General features: G+C 33.4%; 2 pseudogenes; both read left to right on the top strand.

The window, feature by feature from the left end:
• The first annotated feature begins 266 nt into the window (after positions 1 to 266).
• Positions 267 to 1,093, top strand: LOC105293896 (annotated as a pseudogene).
• An 11,325-nt stretch (positions 1,094 to 12,418) lies between these two features.
• On the top strand, positions 12,419 to 12,537 carry LOC111741541 (annotated as a pseudogene).
• The last annotated feature ends 54 nt before the right edge of the window (positions 12,538 to 12,591 follow it).

The following is a 12,591-nucleotide window of genomic DNA, read 5'->3' on the forward strand; positions in this document are numbered from 1 at the left end:
TAACAGTATCCAATTGTATGAGCTGTTGTGAGGATTGTGATAATATAAGTAATATACAAAGAAGAGTGATAATATGCAATAAACATGTACAATAATTCTTAATATCAAAAGTCAATATGAAGAACAAAGTAGGATAAATATTTGCAATAAACACAACAATATTTGGTTATACTTTTTTTTTTTCATAAATCTATTAGAAATACTTAATTAAAATAGATCAATGATTCCTGAATCTGGCCAAGTATGCATACTAAACCACCAACACCATGTAGTCAGATGATGTTATCTGGGATACACTAGGAAACAAGCAATTTTATTCCTTCAAAATAAGAACCAAGACACTGAGCTTTTGCAGAAATAAATATAACTTGACTGGACTGTGTAATCAGCTGTCTTGTCCCCTGGCAAACAGTCAGTATGCCACTACCAAAGAAGAGAAAGGAGAGTGTTACTTGTACATGAAAGTTATAGAGCTAGCAGCTTTTCCTAGACATCCCTGGGAACTGGTCCAGCTTCATAAAAACTGAGAAGGCACTGAAGCAAATACATAAAACTCTAATTTTCTGGCCCTGTTTCATTTGACACAAATGTAAGCAGAGATTCACCGAGATCACCCAGTACCTAATTCAAATTTAAAAACTTACACTAAAGAGACAGAGGAAAGCCTTGTTTGAGTAAGAAGGTGGAGCTGAGGGGAAAAAAGAAAAGAAAGGCATTAATGACTGTTTAGCTGGAAAATGCCATTGAAGAGGCATTGTTGGAGAAACTTAAACAAGATACTATGGCGGCATCTACAACTTCCCTTTTCTGCTTTCCACACTCCCTGGAACAGCAGGAGGCAGACAGTGACTCTTCATATGCCGAGGAAAAAGATGATGAAGATGATGAAGAAGATGTCAGAAAAAGAGTTTGTGGAAGATGATGAGGTGGATGAGTATAACATAAGTATTCTGAGGCGAGGCTGGGAACAAACTGAATGGCAGCAGTGATAAAATCAGGATTATAAATCCTCCAGTGAGGAAGGAAAAAAAAGCCCTTGATGCCAAAACACAAAGGCAAAATACCCTTGAAAGGACCTTTTCAGAGAAAATGAGCAAAGTAATGAATCTGGTGGCACTTTAGAGGACAGTAGGTAATTCTGCAAACAGGAACCGCAGTGTACTAAAGAGGCAATAAATGAAGCTGGGGACCTGAATATGCTCAGACTGTCTCTGTGGAATTATAGGTGACTTAAGTGAGATTAAATATATGGGGTAATGGGAAGAGCATTAAACTGATAAGAAGGAAAATTAGTTTCCAGTTTTGACTTTGTTTTATAGGCAGATACTGTGAGTCCTTATGTTGCTAATTGCAGAGCTTACAGCAATTGGCGGGAACAAATAAATACCCTGCCCAATGGAGCTCACAGTCTAGTGGATAAATATACATTTAAAAATATTTATGATACATATTATAGTTGCTAACTAGTATTGTGGTATTTGGTAGGGGAAGAGCGAAGATGTGTGCAGTATGGAGGCAGTATGGAGGAGGTATTAGTGACTTTCAAATTCTGACCTGGGGTCTTATAAGAGAAGTACAGAGAAAGTAAAAGTCCATGCAGAGCAAGAGATCAGTACTTCCAAGGCCAGAGGCAGGCAAGAACATGCTGAGGTCAATATAGCTATAGCACAACACATAAGGAGAGGTGAGTAGAGTTTAAGCCACCAGGCTACTCAGACTTTTAATTGTAATTGCAGGGTTATTTTAAGGCAATGGGAAGCCTTAGAGATTTTATGGCATGAAGATTGCATGTCTGAATGAATACTCATTTACCAATATGGAGAGAAGATTGAAGAGGGCAAATCTAACTGCAATAGTACCATTAAGGTTAGCTTTAACAGTAAACAAGAGAAGAAATAGTGGCAGCCTCAAGTTGCTAGGTTCAGTAGGAATAGAAAAGTCAATTTCATCTAAACTTGCTGAATTTCAGGTTCTTCATCTAGCAAATAAAGATGTTGGGCTAGGTGGATTCAAGTTATCTTTCTGATGAAAAATTCATCCCAGAGTATTTAGCTCATGTACTACAATGAGCATCCCATCTCCACTATTGGTGTTCGGAGAGCAATGCAATGAAAATTTGACTTAACACATAGCTACGAGGGATGAGGCTGTGTGAGTTTTGAAAGAGAAGGATAAAAATCAGACACAAGAAAAAAAAAGGACAGCTAATGAAGTGAAATGTCTGCTGGGAACTGCTTCACATGGGCTCATTTGTGAAGATTCCTAGGGGAAATGAACAAACTAGAACAGCGTGAAAATTTCATCAGAAAACTCCAAATCACATGAAAATTGTCTTCTTCCAGGTTTATGCACACATTTCACACCAAAGGGAATTTCATTTAGATTTATGGAATGTTTTTCCCCTTAGCTCAGGAACCATTCTTCAAAGCAAAAACAAAGACCTGTTAACTCTACCTAGTGAAGGTGCCTTTCTCCAGGTGGATTATTCAGCTCTGTGCTTTGTGTGCTTGCAGTTTAACAAGGAAGCGGAGATGTGAGTACAGGTTTTGGATTTCCCGTGTTACTGCATGGAAAATCAGAGACAGCTCCCTGTAATTAGTATGGTAATGGAGAAAGGACTAGATAAGAGTTGGCACGTGGCCTTCTCATTCTTAAACTCCCAACTCTGTCAGCCTCCCTATTATTTATGTCTTTTCCCACAAGGGGCCAATACATTTTTATTTCGACCTGATTATCAGAATCAGAATTTCTTCAGTCCAGTGATCTATTGGGGCCCACCCCTGTTTAGACATGCCTCTTTTATATTCTGCCCTGTTCATAATTAATGGAGTTATGATTAGATATATAAACTTAAAGTTCAACATCTTTATCTTGCTACTAAAGCAACTGAGTTGGAAGTTTATGGAGTTCTCTGCTTTCTCAATCCTGTCCTGAACCAGGACTGAATAAATAGGAAAAGGTGCTACATATGAAGTCTCACAATAATGAATCAGTTTCCTTCCACTGCATCAGTCCTATTACCATGAAGGAATCACCTCTGCCACCATTCTAAATATAATGTAAGGAAATGCAATGTTATTCCTGTTTGTGAAATTTTCTAATTTACATGCTAGTGTTTTTCTGAGTTTTAAAATACAGTCGGTCCCTCTTTTCACAAAATTTTAGTCTGTGTGGTTAGGGTGAAATTGTTGATGAAAATTTACTCAGAAAATCATCTGATTTTACAAACATTATAGATGTTCTTAATCTCTTCATTTTCTGTACCTTGTAATACTGCATTCACCTTTTTATGGCTCCTCTGACATTGTTCATTCATATATCTCATTACATGCTTTCTTTCTTTTTATTCTGTAAGCATCTTGTTGAAAGAACCATGTATTCTTTATTTTTGTATTCTAAACTTCTAACAGTTTACCTAACAAATAGAAAGGGCTGAGTGAATATTTGCAAAGTGAATAAATACTTTTTTAATTGAAGAAATAGTATTGCTTACATTAAATAAAGGCGATATAAAAAATCATGCAAAAGTACATATATCAACTAATTAATTTTAACATATTTTAATTTTAGAGCTTTTCTGCTTTAGAGATGAGGGAATTCAAAAGAATGATTTATGCAGCTTTTAACATGTTTCCAATTTCTTTATATAAAACCAAGAGAAAAACAAATAGTGAAAAAAGCTAGATTACTAAATTGTGTATTCTCTCATTTATTAAGATATTATGTAGTTTTAAGAAATATTGGCTGGATCTGGTTCCTCATATCTAACAATAGAAATTATATGTCTATCTAGAACATAAAGAGTTTTAATTAGTATAAGACAATGAGCATAGCCTTTAGCAATAATTATATTATATATTAACTTTGATTTCTACAATTCCAACTACTTTTTATTCATCCAAGGCTGAAATAAATTTTTTCAACAGCAGAGGAAGATGTGTAGTGAATATAGCCTCCAAATATATAATAACATTTGTTATATTGTAATTTCAAGTCTTCTTATACTGAAATTGTTATTATTACATGAGGAAAGACAAATACTTCAGGACCGAGGAAACAGAGACTTGTCTCCTGGATTTTGTGCTAAAGAGTTTTGTATAAATGGTTTTTAAGCCACAATATAGGACTGCTTAACACATATTGAACCACTCGAGAATATATTCTATAGTAACAATCTAGAAGAGCATTTATTAAAATGCATCTTGTATAATACCAGTTCAATTGAATTTCCCCTTTCAAAAGGGGTAAAAGATTCTCTGTTCTAATAAGTTAGGGAAACTGGCTAGACAAGGTCCTTTACTGTCAGACTTTTTAGGAGCCTTAAAATGTTATTGTGCCTGATCTATCTCCACCAGGGTGACAGAGAACATATTATTTTCCAAACTTAATGACTACCAAATCTTTATTCATCCCTAAAGCATCTTGTGGAAATAGTGTTCTGTTAAACACACTTGCAAAAATCTCATTCATATCAACAGGAATGGAGGGAAAAAATAGTTTATTAAATAAGAAAACTGATATATCTGACATTTTCTAAAACACTGATTCTTTCTATTGATATAGTTAATGCCAACTACATATAATAGTTTCTTTCTACATTCTGTATTTATTTATCTTTTTTCCCATAGTAAGAATTCTGATTCCCAACAATATCAGTGTTTACTCATTTGCTCATTCCTTCAATATATGTGACATAATTCCTACTTTTATACTCTGAAAGAAGATAGAAGCAAGAGAATTCCTGTCACAATGAGTACACTTTACAACTATATCTCATTTCCTAAATACTGTTCCTTGTTAAAAACAAAACAGAAATATTTAGAAAAAATGGATGATTACAAGGAAAGTACAAAGTAATTCTGAAATATTTTGTTGTGCTAGAAAATATACAGTTATTCAAAATGAACTGTCATGTACAAATGACACAAGAACCAGTTTGACAAATCTCACATGGACTGAACATGGAAAAGTAATATTCAAAATAAATAGTGAAAATTATTGGTTAAAACACAATGAGTATTTTTAATAAGTGTTGAGAAGAGCAGAGATGTGAAGCAGGACAAGATATACGAGGGGGAAAAATGCAGTTTACACCATCAAGTTAACAGAGGGAGTATAGTCTTGTAAAATTAAATATAATTGGGAAGATTTATATTTGTTGAGCTATATTTAGTATGTTAAATATTTTAAGAGAGTGATAACTCTGTTATCCTTTTCCAAATGATTATTTTGTTGCTACCCAAGGATGCTATGAATTAATGAGAAGAGATCTGGTTAATGAAAAAACAACAAAAGCATAAAAGAATTAATGAATCACACATTAACATGAAAATCCGAACAAACAAATAAATTGAAGGAAAGGGGAAAGTTCTTTTTTATAGTAGAATGCCAACTAATAATTCCCCTAAGAATGACAGAGTTAGGAAAATGATCATTTCATAAGGAACATAATAAGAATAAATTCAGGTGAGAATGACATTTTGTAAAGTGTTTTTTTTTTTTTTCTACATCACCTATGGCTTAATTCTTTGTAAGTGAAACCATGAACAATAACTAAAATGTGTAGCCTACACAAATATAAAAGAATACATTTCTATAGGAAAGTTTTAATAAAAGTCTGAATGTAATGCTGATTGTTTTCTTTTATTCTCAAAATGATTTTAAATTTAAAATAAATTTGACCAATTAGCTAAGTTGGGTAGCTTATTCTCCATTTATTTCTCTAATCTTTAGAGTAATTTCCTTTTCTTGATGAATTCTAATGTACCATATGTTCTTTTCTAATTTTCTTCTCTATATCATTTCAGCAAACTATATCTAACATTAAAGTATAAAATTGATTATTTTATTCACATAGTTTGTTTTTTGTCTTTTATATAGTTGTTTTGTTTAGATATTTTATTGCTAACCACCTAATGTACAGCACTTTACACTTACTTCGATTATTTAAAAATGGCGTTATTTCATAAGTTGGTAAAAATTAAGGAAAAATAATGAAATCATTAAGAAGCAATAGGAACCTCATGAAAAATTCCTAACAGCTGTTTTCTGAATTTATCAATTGTTTTCCCCAAGTTGAAAATATTTTATATAATACTGACAGAAAGTATCATGAAATTTTCACATTATAAAATAATTAATATTTTCTCTGACTTTGTCATAATAACAAAGAAGATTGTAAGTTTCCTAATTAATGGGCTTTGTTTAATTTTTTTTATATGTCTTTTCTTCTTAGTTTCTGGAAAAGTACAAGTATTCATTAAAAGCCCAGGAGACAATTTTGATGAGATATAAAACTAAAAGATAGTTATAAAAATATAAAGTTATTGTGGTTTTGATTTACGTTTCCTTAATAGCTAGTGAAATTGAGCATCTTTTCATATGTCAGTTGGCCACTTGTATGTTTTCTTCTGAGAAGCGTCTGTTCAAGTCCTCTGCCCATTTTTTTAATTGGATTTTTTTGTTTTGTTTGTTTGCTATTGTTGTTGTTGAGTTGTATGAATTCTTTATATATTTTAGATATTAACCCCTTTTCAATGATGTCTTTTGCAAGTATCTTCTCTCATTCAGTTGGTTGCCTTTTTGGTTTTGTTGATGGTTTCTTTTGCTGTGCAGAAGCATTTTAGTTTGATAAAGTCTCATTCGTTTATTTTTGCTTTTACTTCCCTTGCCTTGGAGGTCAGATTTATAAAATCCTCTTTAAAACGAGTCCATGAGTTTAGTACCTAGCAATTTATTGTTTCAGGTCTTATATTTTGATCTTTGATCCACTTTGAATTTATTTTGTGTATGGTGACAGATAGCATGGCATTTTGGGGAGTGGGAGATATATATATATATATAAAATGGTGTGATTCAAACCTCAGTATAGAGGGACAAGTATCCTGTCATAATAAACATCTGTTTCATCACTATCTAAAAATCTAATTTGAGATTTTTTTGATGTTGCAAACATAAACTGACAAGTTAAAAAATATAAAGAAATTGTACAACTTACTTCAGTATGAATGGTTTATTAAAATTGCTAAATGATTTCTTGACTTACCAAATTCCCTTGTCTTCTCTGAAATAGGGAAATCAGCCCTTAGGTATTAGAAAATAGATTCTATACTACTAGACCATGTGTTATAAAAAAACATCTAAGTTACCTAGATAACTTTGTGTTCTTAAAGATTATAACTAATATTATATGATATAGTTGTTAAGACATCAGTACTTTAAAAAAGTCTTCTATTTGGAAAGAACGGAAAACCTGATTAGCAAACATTTTCTGTCATTAGTTTATGTATATCCAAAGTCAACTGGATATAATTTAGTTCCCCTTAAAAAAATACTGTAGGTTATTCTGCTTTTTTTATGATCTAATAATTACAACAAATATTGTATAAGTTCAGGTTCTGGAAATATGAATACACATATCCATCTTGCAAAAGATATAGGTAGGAGACAATTATGCCAGTTAGCTTGACAAGATATTTTAAGAACAAACTAGTCTTCTTCTAAATGGCCCCAGAACAGTTTTTGGCAAAGGAGAAATATAAATGATAATATTAAACTTCACTGATGTGGAATTAGAAAATGTTATCTGAATTGCTGAAAAATCAGAAGCAATTTGAAAATCATTTAAAGACAGCAGGTGCTACAAAGAACATAAAATATAAAGTCATTTTAAACTGTGCTGCCACATAGGGATAATTTAGCTAGACCTCTTTATTGATTAGATCACAATTATTAGATTAGACAATGAAGTTCTGAAAAATGTAAAAACCAGGGGCTATGCTTTATTTATGTTGCACATTGAATGGCTAAACTAGAGCTTGAATTATAAAGTGGAATATAATGGGAGTTTTTTGCATATATGGTCAATTAAATGGTTGAATCAATGAGAATATTTAAGGAGTTTATTTCACTTGAACAAAATATCTCACAAATTACTTTTTCCCCAATAAAACTTAGCCCCATATATATTGACATTTTAAGAAAATTAGATGGAACTTCATCAAAGTAAAAATGAATACTGAAAGAACATGCATTTGAAAGGGTTTGTTTAACATCATTTCTGTTTTTTAACACAATGGTTTTACCCATTAAAAATCTTATATAAAAAATACTTAACTGTGGTAACACTTTAATAGAAAATTTAGACAAAGAATCTGAGGCTAATTTTTTGATTTGTTCAAAATAATTATCTTCACAAGCCTTGGAGAAAAGCCAAGCAGAGTACAGCATTATCAATTGCAGTGGAAAAAGAGTGAAGAGATTTTATGTAGGTTAGGAAAGATCCCCTTGATAGATTGATATTTGAACAGAGACCTGAAGAAAGGGAATAGGTTTTCCATAAAGATATCAGGAGGAAGCCTTCAGGCAGAAGGAATAACAAATACAAACTGTGTCCTGGAGTGTGTATGATGTATTAATGCACATTGCAAGGAAACTAGAGTGACTGAGGTGGGAAAAATGAAAAAGGAAGTGGAAGTAGATAAAGATTGGAAAGTAGTGCCTGGTCATTTCATGTAACCTTGTAGGCCATTTTAGGGATTTTAGATTTTTACTTGAAAGAGATGGTAAGCCATTCAATCATTTCAAACAAAGGATTGGAATTATCTGATTTCCATACATTTCAAAAGGATCTCTCTATGATGTGAAGGCAAACGAAGAGTCTATTTAATCAGGCAAGATATAATGGTAGCTAGTTCTTGCACTGAGAGCTTTTGAAATGCTAGGAATTAGCCATAAACTTGATATATTTTTAGAAAGAACTAACAAGATTTGTGCTCGAATTATAAGTAGAAATCAGGGACAACCCCAAGGTATTTAGCTTGAGCAACTAACCAGAATGATGAAGTTAGCTTTTATTAAGGTGAAGAAGACTAAAGGAGGAGCCTTCCCTTTTCACCCTCAATAGCTTTAGTGTCTTTGCCCGTTTGCTTCTTTACTGTTTACCAGATCTAAAGACCCTGAATATTCCTTTATCTAAAGGGCATTCATGAGCCAGTCCGTTCTTTCAGCAAGAACCCTCTCTCCTTCACATTCTACAGAGCTAGATTTCCTGGGCTGGCCAAAGTGAGAGATCACTAATCAGAAAGGATTGGCGTTGTGACAGAAAGAGCTCTAAATTTAGGTCTGAAAGGGTTCAAAACTTTGGCTTTAATTTACTATTTTTTAACTTTCAGAAAATAACTAGCTTTTGTGTTCTTAACTGTCCAATGGGGCTACTGATACTGTAGCTACCTTTTAATGTTGTGAAGTTTCCCAATTCAAAGTGTTTAAAGTCAGAATTAAACTGACAAGACCTTTATTCCTGTTCAAAATTATCCTCCTAGATTGTAGACGATGCAAAAGAATAGCTGCCCTCGATCAGGAAACCATTTCTTTTTCCCAACTAGCTTTATCTGGAGAAGTCCAGGGTATGGCAGGTACCATTGTCGACATCTCTAATGTAGATGTAGGGGAACTCTACATTCATTTACTCATTACATAATAGAGAAATGCATTTCAAAACATTTCTCTTCAATCTGTACTGGAAAGTAGAGGCATCTGCAACCATCAATATACCATCAGTGCCATCTACTTGTTCTGTAGAGAAAGAAGGAACTTAAATGGCCTATTCTTGAAAGTGAGGAGAAGGAAAAATCAAGGCTATGAAATTTAGGAAATAAATAAAAAGCTATATCAGTTGCTAATAACCCTCAGTTAAGAAACCTTGTGGAATTCTATATGTAGAGGTCATAATAATGCAAAACTCAGATCCCCTGCTTTGGAAAGCATAGTTGACATACAACCCTAGCTGCTGTCTCTCTCTCTGCATATATGACTATGCTTTTGAGGATATGGTTCTCACAAGTTGCTTTTAGCCAATGATTGAGCATAGTGAGACACTAGTGCAGGCTCCTTCTTAGGGGACCCAGGACTCCTTTAGCAGGTGAATTAGCTCGAGAACCTCCATTGGCCTGGACAAATGTTTTCTGTAACTGTGTTGCAGTCCATGAATCCTCCCACCCAGTTCCTCCTCCTTCCCCATCTCCTTCACAGGTGTTAGGCATGCATCACGGTCTGAGGTTCTGCCTGTCTTCTCTGGCTCTGTTCCCTTCATCCTCTTCTGATATTACTCCCAATAAATCTCTTGCATATCTAATTCCCTGTTGGCTATCTCCTTCTTAGAGAACCCAATTATCTCACCATAAATTTACATATGCCACCCCACCACTGCACATGAGTCGAGGAAGAAATTTGTTTAGAGAATGAGCTCTAGTATTCACTTAAAAAGTTTACATTAAAAGATATTCCTATCATTTAGAATCCAGTAATAGAAATAAAGATATCGGCCTTCTGGTGAGACGAGCTCTTTTTGTTACTCAATAACGCTAACTACTTAAAATTGCTTGATGGTTCTTAATTTCAAAAGTTGAGACTTATATCTTTTTCTACACTAATTCTTAAGACTAATAAATATAATGCTGTGACTGGAAGATGTTTCCGAAACAGAAATGAATATCAGTTTTTCAGATCTTAGAAGGAATTTTGATTCAGATAATCTGGAAGAGATTCAAACTATTTGGATTGTACCCAATTGTGCTGGAACTGGTAAATGGTAAACTCTAGTAGGTGAATAGCAGTCTGTTTAAATCTAGCTGAACAGTTTGCCTCATTTCTATGAAAAAAAAACTTGGTAGTATATATGTCCAATGATTACTATTAATAGAAGTATAATCAGGGATTCTAAAATAAACAAAATAGAAAACACTTTAAAACATAAAAGTAGTTAATATAAGCTTTGGTAAATGTCCATTGAAATTCAGTAGTAGATATTTAGAGAAGATATTTTTATATTGAGAAGAACTGAACATTAAAAATAATCCGTGAAAATTTGCAAGCAAAAAGAGAAATGTTGAGTCTAAAGTGTTTGCTTACTTGTTTGTTTTTGGTGGCTTGTGACCACTAAGAGCCATTGACAAAGAAATCAATTTGAATAGGAATGAAAGAAAACAAAGTAAGATTCCTCAAGTGCTTTGCAATTAAAACAAACAGATTGATTATTTCTATTTTTTACAGTTTATTAGAAAGTTATGTTTGTTATTTCTTATTATTTTTATGATTTTTTAAAGTCTAATTTTATTAGTAGCTGTTCTCATCGATCCTGAAGGCAATTTGGCTTCAATTTATTACTTTGCTAATCTAGTTTTGAAATGGTAGTATGTTGTGTTTGTGGCATTTCAGTAATTTAGAAATAAAATATTGTTCTGAAACAATATCTTTTTGAAAAATAATCCATAATATTTATAATATTTCACATTGAGAGCCAGCATTCCTAATATTTCTGTAACTTGTTAATTTATTTTGCTTTTTATAGAGGTAATCGCAAATAACTCTAGTACCAAAACCTTTAGTATTTTATTTTAGAATAACTACCTCACAGGGAGACTGCAAGAATTAAATGAAATATTGTATCAAACATTGCCACTATTAAAGTACATGTTGACAATGAATTTTCTTCCCTGACATGGCTCCATTTTTACCTTTGTTCTCCTTTGCTAGCCAGGAACTTTTCAAATAGTAGAATTAAAGCATCCTAAAATGATTTAATATGCTTTTCAAGCTGACTGTGAATAAAATGTGCTCCATGAAAATTTCTTGTTAAAAACAAGATTAAAGAGAAAGATTGTGTAAGATTAGAATATTGAAACTGAAATTTTTTTTTTCTCCCTCTTTAATTCCCCCCCACAACCCCTTCTACCCCTGACCTATGATGTTGCTGTTTCCCCTTAAGAACTGGATCTCTGAAGGCGAGGCGTCTCCTCCCACATGCTCTCAGCATGCACCCCGGGGCCTGGCATACCGGGGTATGGTCTGTTGCTCCCCGTGGGGCGTGAACCCAGGACCTTCTGCGTGTAAAGCAGACGTGCTAACCACTACACTATGGAGCCACCCTGAAATTAATTTTTATAAATTATAAAAATACTGTTTACGAAAACTTTTTAGTACATGTTTCTTTATTACTTTACTTGGTTTGAAATTTTTTTAATAATGGTAAAATGGCCTGAAAGAAACAACTTATAAATTCTTCTCTCAAACTGTTATTTTCCTTGAAATATTAAAAGTATATTAATATATAAGCACCTTTATTACTGTAAGTTCTCAAGCTAACAATATTGTTTTAAACTGTCATATGTGTGATTTGTTGTACATCTAGCCTGTGGAAATGGCAATGTAGCTTTGGGAAAACCCTCTGTGAAGCTACATCTTTGTGATCTCTGTGAGCTATTGCTGGTCACAGCCCTCTTACATTATCATTCCAGAAGATCTTGTCAGAATATAGCCAGTAATATGCTCCGGCGGCCATGGGACTATAATTGCTAAAATTTATTGGCTAGAATTTTATGTAACACGTATTACCAATGACCTTAAAATGCATTGCCTAGTCTATGGCCATGCTGCCCTGAACAAGCCAGATCCCATCTGATCTTGGAACCTAAGCAGGGTCGGGCCTGGTTAGTACTTGGATGAGAGACCACCTAGGAAAATCAGGTGCTGTGGGCCTAAAAAACAAGGAATTGTAAGCTGACAAGGTTCTTGCAATCTGTGAGGTCAACC

The sequence above is a fragment of the Pteropus vampyrus genome, unplaced genomic scaffold, assembly GCF_000151845.1.
Source record: "Pteropus vampyrus isolate Shadow unplaced genomic scaffold, Pvam_2.0 Scaffold79, whole genome shotgun sequence".
In the NCBI taxonomy this organism is placed as follows: domain Eukaryota; kingdom Metazoa; phylum Chordata; class Mammalia; order Chiroptera; family Pteropodidae; genus Pteropus; species Pteropus vampyrus.